The sequence below is a fragment of the Euprymna scolopes genome, chromosome 11, assembly GCF_053919585.1.
Source record: "Euprymna scolopes isolate OS-2025 chromosome 11, ASM5391958v1, whole genome shotgun sequence".
Taxonomy (NCBI): Eukaryota; Metazoa; Mollusca; class Cephalopoda; order Sepiida; family Sepiolidae; genus Euprymna; species Euprymna scolopes.
In genome coordinates, this window is record NC_136492.1 from 110,280,079 (window position 1) to 110,287,311 (window position 7,233).

A 7,233-nucleotide genomic window follows, 5' to 3' on the forward strand; every position below is an offset into this window, starting at 1 on the left:
ATATATATATATATATATATATAAAAACTAACATGGGTGCCCGGCGTTGCCTGAGTGTTTGGATATATGTGCTGAGCAAAAAAAAAAAGTGGTGGTAGGAAGGTAGGCTTGAACCCATACCACGGAGGAGAAAACGAACGGGAAAAAACGTGACGTCTTTGTTGTTACGACCACCGCCAAACCGGAAGTGACGTAGGTTTAAATTAAGGCTAGACAATCGAAAAGAGGGGATTACTTTCGAAAAAAGTGCCCAGTTGAGGGTGAAGAAATTAATGTTTTTAGCCAATTTTTCGCTATTTGTCGTCTAAAGGGTCGAGCTTCAAAACGATACTGATCTTGTGAAAATCCGTCGGCTCTGTCGAAAGTTTTAGGCAGACATGCAAACATACATACATACATACATTTATATATTGGTAGCTCAAACTTTCGACCTAAACTGATTAAAAAGCTTGCCCTATCTCTGAGTATCCTTTATGTAAAATTTCAAATGTTTAGACCAGAAATTGTCTGAGTAATTTGGTAGAGACCGCAGAGGTCAAATTTCTTTTAACTTTGACTTCTATTATGACCCCTTAACATTAATTGTTTTCGGCTCCAATCAAGTTATTAAGTTAGATCCATATCCAAGCAATTTATATCTAAAATTTCAATTGTTTATACCCAAAATTAGCGGAGGATATTGATAGAGTTCTCAAAGGTCAAATTGTTGAACTTTGACCCCTTAACAGCTGAATTTCTGTCCGAAAACGGATTGCAAAGATTTTTTCCAAATCTCAGTACCCTGCATATCAAATTTCGAGTCTGTAGACTGAAAATTGACAGAGTTATTGTGTAGAGAAATGTACACAGACAGACAGACAGACAGACACACACACACACACACACACACACACACACACACACACACACACACACACAGACAGACACTTTCGCTTTTATAGATATATAGATATAGATATGTATATGTCATTGTTTCCATTTTTAAACATGTATTTTTCTAAAACTGTATTCTTTATGATAATGATAGTATTGTAGTTTTGCGTGGGTGGCCTTCTCCTTCTGCCAACCTATATTTTTATATGCAGCCTCAACTACAGATGTAGGTTCCATTTGTACATGCTCCAATTGATATTCTGTTTTATTCAAAGATTGTGTAAAACATCTGCATAGTCTTGGACATTAATGCCTGCATTTCCTGCTTTCCCTTGTGGTTCATATATTATTAGTATTCTTCATAGATATTTCTTTGCATCTAAATATCATCTGGCTCACACAAAAAAAAAAACGTCTGGAGAAATTCCAAGTTTATTCTTCAATTTCTTAAAGAAATGAGTAAAACTGTAATATAAAACGATGAGTAACAGCAGACAGAATTAGAATTTGTCTTCTCAACTGTAAACAAAATCAATTAAAGAACCGTAAATTGATGATAATAAAACATTCAACCATTTTAAAGACTTTAATAAACAACAATGTTGTAATATGAGAGCGACAATCAAGAGACATGACTACTAGAACATCAAAAGAGGTAGGTTGATTGCAGCTATTCATTAATCTGCATAATTGCAGCTTTTTTCTCTGACACCGAGAATAGTAAGTTTCAGCGATTGTATACAAATCCAAGGAAAATTTGGCCTGGAACAGACAAAGGAATGGCAAATTCCTGACAAAAATTAACTAAAAATCATGATATTTTCTTGACTGCGAGCCCCATCCTCTCCCAAAGTCTAGCTATTCTTCACTTGTAGGGATGGTAGCAACGTGTACTGTCAAAGTTACTCGATTACCAGAGCTCTCGTGAAAATTAATGAGGAGAACATCAAGATCCGTCGTCCTCTGGTTATCTCAGTCTTTGCATCTCGAAGGCAAAAATGTGTCTGTCACAGAACTGCACATCCATGACAATGTTTCTTCTCTGCCATTCCTTAGTCTGTTCCAGGCCAAATTTGCCTTGGCTGTGTTCAATCGCTGAAACTTACTATTCTCGGTGTCAGAGAAAAAAGCTGCAATTATGCAGATTAACGAATAGCTGCAATCAACAAGGAAGACTTCATGCAAACCACACAATCGTGATGCAAGTATTATGCAGAAGTCCAAATTGCCTAAGAAACACTTGAATTGCATTTGAGATACCAATTCCGTGAGCAGATTCTGAACAACAAAGATCACAAAGAAAATGTATTTGATTGTAATAAGCTCAAAAAGAAAAGAAGTATTGATTTCATACGGAGCAAGGCTAAAAAGGAGTATGTTAAGGTGATAGTGATCTATCCTATTTTTGGTGATAATATGTACTCTTCTAGACTTTATGTATAGAGGAGCTTACCATAATGGATGAGGAGCCTTTCTGTAACATACTATTCTGTACTTCTATTATAATTATTCTGTAAATACTCTTGTAAAGATACCACCGTGTTGTCTTATTTATTATCCATCATTCAAGATCAGAACACTGGCGACGAGGAACTCGGGCTTATTCGGTCACAAAATAACCTGGATTTTTTTATCTCAGACAACAGTGTCATCAAGAATTCAAACTTGTGTCGGATACAACATACTACAACTGCCAATGTTTTATTTTTTCAAAAAAGACTTAAGTATTGAAAATTATTAAAATTGTTAATTACAACATTTTAAAATCATACTGGATTTTTAACTCACAATACAGAGCACTGCCGGGGGGATGCCAAGTAATCTGAATGCTTATTATCATGATCGTTTTTGATGGTTTAGAAATTATGTTCAAGACAAAAGATATTTTTAGGATAAAAATATTATGGTAGAAATGTATCAGGAATGTTAACGTAGGAATGTTAAAACAGACAAGAATGTTACGTGAGTTAATGACGTAATGAGATAGATTTTGAGTAACGTGCAGTTTAGTTTAAAGTTTGGAGTCAAACAGAAAAAGTCGGACAAGTTAATACAAAAGATATCATCTCCGCATATTGAAAGCTGGGAGCATAATGTAGAAAAATTATAACATTTTGCAGTTTCAATGGGAAGTAAAGAATAAAGTTATATGAAATATATAACCTATTGTTGTTTGGTTTCTTTCAATGAGAGACGAGCTTGAATAATAGGAAGAGACAAAGACACAACGGAGAGAGATATGCTGACGATACTACCATTTATGGTAGCACATCTAGGACAGTAAACGACCAAGTTCTCTCCAATTCTCTCTCCTCTGATCTTGAGCACGTACTACAATGGGGTAAGGAGTGGCTGGTTACTTTTAATGCATCAAAAACCAAGCTTCTCTCTTTACATCATCAACATTCTGATCCACATCTGGCATCAATTGAAATGAATGGCTCTCGTCTTCAGGAGGCTTCAAGTTTTGACAAGCTTCTTGGCTTGACCATTACTCCTGATCTTAAATGGAACACGTACATCAAATCTGTTGCCAAGGCCGCTGGAAAAATGGTGGGATCTTTCTATCGATCCGGTAGATATCTCACTGCTGATGCTATTCTCTATCTATATAAGAGCCAAGTACGTCCAAGGATGGAATACTGTTGCCACATCTGGGCAGGAGCTGCTAGAAAGGACTTGGCCTGCCTTGATAGAGTTCAAAATAGACTTAGTAGCCTCATAGGAGATGTCCTTTTCTCTTCGCTGCAACCTCTATCTCACAGAAGAGATGTTGCGTGTTTGTCTCTGATGTATCGTTATTTTCATGGAAAGTGTTTGACTGAGCTTCAATCTATGGTCCTCCCTCGCCAAACTTTCACAAGAAACACTCGTCTAGCTGTAAACACTATCAATAATTCCCCCACTCTTTATCTGTGCCTAAACCTAAACGTAGATTCCATGAACAAAGCTTCTTTCTTAGAACTGCACGCCTGTGGAATTGTCTTCCGTTTTCCTGCTTTCCGGCTGACTACAATATGGTTGTCTTCAAGTCTAACGTAAATAAGTTCTTGATGAGCCGTTCCATATAAGTTATCAAATTTACCAAATTTTCATTACTAACAATTACTATATTGTCCAATTTCTACTGTACACTCTTTAACCCTTATCCTTGAGTGGCCTCTTGGCCTTGATAATGAGTTGATGCCTATGTAAAAAAAAAAAAAAAAAAAAAATATGTTAAATGCCTGTGCGCTGCACAGACTGAATGTCAATGAAACATCCAAACATACATACAATAATAGCAGAAAATTTTAACCACTAGACTTCACTCTTTATATCTCACAACGTTATCAGTTATACAGACTCTGTCTGTATACTGCCCGACCATGTGACAGGTGTACCAGATCTGCAAAAGGAAACTTTCCAATATCAGAAAATAGGATTTAAAAATTTTTAGTTCTTAATAACAAAGATTTCATTCCACAAGTCATTCCACAACATGAGGTGATAAATCCGTAGCAAAAAGAAAATTAACTCATCAACTAAATTAAATTTGATCTACTAAAGAAAAATAATTTGCCTCCTTAACCTTGTCTTTGGTTGCAGGCAATTGCATCTGTACAAAGAATATCCATATAAAATGAAAAAGTGTATAAATTGCGATTTTTTTTTTGTTTCACCCCAAATAAGGCATAGCGCCATTTAGTCATGAGGGCTACTATTTGGGTCCAGAATTGCAAGGACACTATTTATGGAGTTGGGCAGCAAGATGTCTGTTCATATTACACTTGAATTTCTGCATGTCAGTACACTCAGGGAAGTAGGGGAATTCCAATGTGCAACATCCGAAGGAAAAAGATATTCGATTAGAAGGCTTTACGGCATCTAGGGATATCTACAGTATATGGGTGGAATTTTGTTGCTTATTGGGTTTGTCAGGGGGTATTGCCGTCAAGGGGGTACCAGCGCTCAGATTTTGTCAGAGCACTTGCCATTGAAATACTTGTAAAACAGACACAAGGATGACACGTTTCAGTGATGAGACAGAGGTTGGAGTTTAGTAGATGATTCAGGACTTATTAATTAGGTTGGCGATTTTTTTTCTTCTGAATCCTGTCTAGGAGCGAGAGACTAGTGGCAGATGCACTAGCCCAGATGTGGCAACAATATTCTATGCATGGGCGAACCATGACTTTTGCATTAAAAAATATATAAAAAAGCATTATTAAGTGATGTAGCTCTAAATGTCAGGAAATTTATGCAGGTAAAATCTATGCATATATATATATATATATATATATATATATATATATATATATATATATATATATATGTGTGTGTGTGTGTGTGTGTGACTTCCTTCAGTCTTGACAGACTATGGATACCCACTGTAAGGGTGCCTGTGCATGAAATTTGTGTCACAAGAGTTGTGCAGTCTCCAGCCACGCCTCTCCTGAGTCAACATTGTTGCATACCAATGACAAGTTGAAATACAGGACGACTGGAAATAATGCCGAGATGAGCGGAGAGCACATACAGCGCCTAGAATTCCCAAATGGTCACCATTCTGGTACTGGCCAGGCTCAGCGTTGCTTAACTTCGGTGATCTGGTGAGAACCAGTGTATCAACGTGATTATGCCGTATATCTATATATTATTTCCAAAGTGGATGTGATATATATATAGTTGGGTTATTTGTCGCTGTGACATTGATATTAAAAGCCTACTTTTTTTATATTAAAAGTGAATACAACTTCTTTATAAACTTAGGCGTGAATATACCAGCAACTTTACAGAGGATAACTAGTAATTTGCACATTCCTTTAAAAATAAACTTTTTTTAATTCACTGTTTATTTTTTATTTATTTATTTTTTATTTTTTATTTTTTTATTTATTTATTTTTTTCTGTTTTCTTATTGGGTAATTAGTTTCATTTCAATTCAATTCACAGTTCTATCTTTTTTTTAGCTTTAAAGCTGCATTTAGAGTAAATCTTTATCTCTATCTGTCTGCGGAATGGTCTTTACCAAACTACTCTATCAATTTTTGATCTACAGACTTGAAACTTGATATATAGAGTAATCAGATCTATAGAACAAAATCGATTTGATTTTTGGCCAGAAAACAGTTTCTAATTGAAAATTGGAATTTGGAAGACACAGTTCAACGTATGCTTTATGCATGCAAAAAATATACCTTTCTATGTTTAACTGCGTTAATTGGTTAAATTTTGGATATGCATGTGTCGTTAGCTCAGATAGTAGTGAATACCGATTGAGAGCTAAATGTTTTGGTTTCGATTCTAGGTGATGGCACCCAAGTCATATATTTAAAAAATAAATAAATAAAAAAATTCTTGAAATCACTAATATGTACTGGATACAATATAATAATCAATAGAGAATTGGCTCTATAATGATATAAATATGAAGCTACAGTTTGATGCCGACTCATATCTGTGAACAATAAAATTTTAAACGTGGACAAAAACTAGAAACCCAACTATAAAGAAAACGAGCAAAATAGCTTAAAGCGTCATTGGTGAACAAATAAAATTTGAAGCCGAGCTAATCACTAATCAAAAGTAAAAACTTTTAAATTAAGAATGCTCGTAATAAACAACTCAAGCAATCTCTTGGGCACAAACTGAATGGAACAATTTTCAATTATAGAATATGCGCATAAACATTTTCTGTTAATATAACTGCCGAAGTAAAAAAGAATAGAGAAATAATTAGAAGTTTTCACTAGTTTTCTCTAGTGGGCTGAGAAAATGTAAAAACAAAATGTCTGCCCAGTTTGAATTAAAACCAAATATTCAGCTAGTTTTCAATTTGGAGTTAAGGTTGCATTTTTCAAGAATTTAGGAAAACTCGTCCCGGGAAAACTCGTCTCCGGAAAACTCGTCTCTGGAAAACTCGTCTCCGGAAAACTCGTCTCCGGAAAACTCGTCCCCTTTCGCTAGGTAGGAAAACTGGTCCCGTATTGAATAAATATCGATTGAAAACACATTTTATGATCGTTCTTGAAGGAGATATTGCTTTTTAAAATAGACTATAGCCCCCCCCCCCATGATATTTTTAAAAAATATTTTTATTTGTTTAATGTTTTTTTTGTTTTTTTTCTACCTAACTGGCTAAGTTCTTAGTGGTTTCACTTATTTTAAAGCGTTTATTATGTTCATACAAAGTTAATTAAAAAATTTTTTGGTTCTTATTTTAACGATGTTTTTTGGAGTCATAAAACAATAATAAAAAAACAAAACAAAAAAATGAAAAACTGGGAGCGTTACTTTTTTTTTTGTTTTTTTAATTATGATAGTTTTTTGTTGTTATGTTTTCGTTTTCTCATACCAAATGCAATGCACTCATGCGTT

General features: G+C 34.8%; 1 pseudogene; it reads right to left on the minus strand.

The window, feature by feature from the left end:
• Positions 1 to 5,385: 5,385 nt before the first annotated feature.
• LOC145288284 (5S ribosomal RNA) lies at positions 5,386 to 5,502 on the minus strand (annotated as a pseudogene).
• Between the last annotated feature and the right edge of the window lie 1,731 nt (positions 5,503 to 7,233).